Source organism: Haliotis rubra, unplaced genomic scaffold, assembly GCF_003918875.1.
Source record: "Haliotis rubra isolate DU_JTF1 unplaced genomic scaffold, ASM391887v1 Scf1149, whole genome shotgun sequence".
NCBI lineage: Eukaryota > Metazoa > Mollusca > Gastropoda > Lepetellida > Haliotidae > Haliotis > Haliotis rubra.
Window position 1 is genome coordinate 206,340 of NW_025765058.1, and position 1,139 is coordinate 207,478.

Here is a 1,139-nt window from a genome sequence, read left to right on the forward strand (position 1 = left end):
ATGATACAACGTTCAATGTAATACTACTACAACAGCTCTCTTCTGTCCATTATGATACAACGTTCAATGTAATACTACTACAACAGCTCTCTTCTGTCCCTTATGATACAACGTTCATTATAATACTACTACAACAGCTCTCTTCTCTCCATTATGATACAACGTTCATTGTAATACTACTACAACAGCTCTCTTCTTGTCCCTTATGATACAACGTTCATTGTAATACTACTACAACAGCTCTCTTCTGTCCATTATGATACAACGTTCAATGTAATACTACTACAACAGCTCTCTTCTGTCCATTATGATACAACGTTCATTGTAATACTACTACAACAGCTCTCTTCTTTCCATTATGATACAACGTTCAATGTAATACTACTACAACAGCTCTCTTCTGTCCATTATGATACAACGTTCAATGTAATACTACTACAACAGCTCTCTTCTGTCCATTATGATACAACGTTCTTAATTTCTCTTCTGTCCATTATGATACAACGTTCAATGTAATACTACTACAACAGCTCTCTTCTGTCCATTATGATACAACGTTCAATGTAATACTACTACAACAGCTCTCTTCTGTCCATTATGATACAACGTTCAATGTAATACTACTACAACAGCTCTCTTCTGTCCATTATGATACAACGTTCAATGTAATACTACTACAACAGCTCTCTTCTTTCCATTATGATACAACGTTCAATGTAATACTACTACAACAGCTCTCTTCTGTCCATTATGATACAACGTTCAATGTAATACTACTACAACAGCTCTCTTCTGTCCATTATGATACAACGTTCAATGTAATACTACTACAACAGCTCTCTTCTTTCCATTATGATACAACGTTCAATGTAATACTACTACAACAGCTCTCTTCTGTCCATTATGATACAACGTTCAATGTAATTCTACTACAACAGCTATCTTCTTTCCATTATGATACAACGTTCAATGTAATACTACTACAACAGCTCTCTTCTGTCCATTATGATACAACGTTCAATGTAATACAACTACAACAGCTCTCTTCTGTCCATTATGATACAACGTTCATTGTAATACAACTACAACAGCTCTCTTCTGTCCATTATGATACAACGTTCAATGCAAACTATATTACC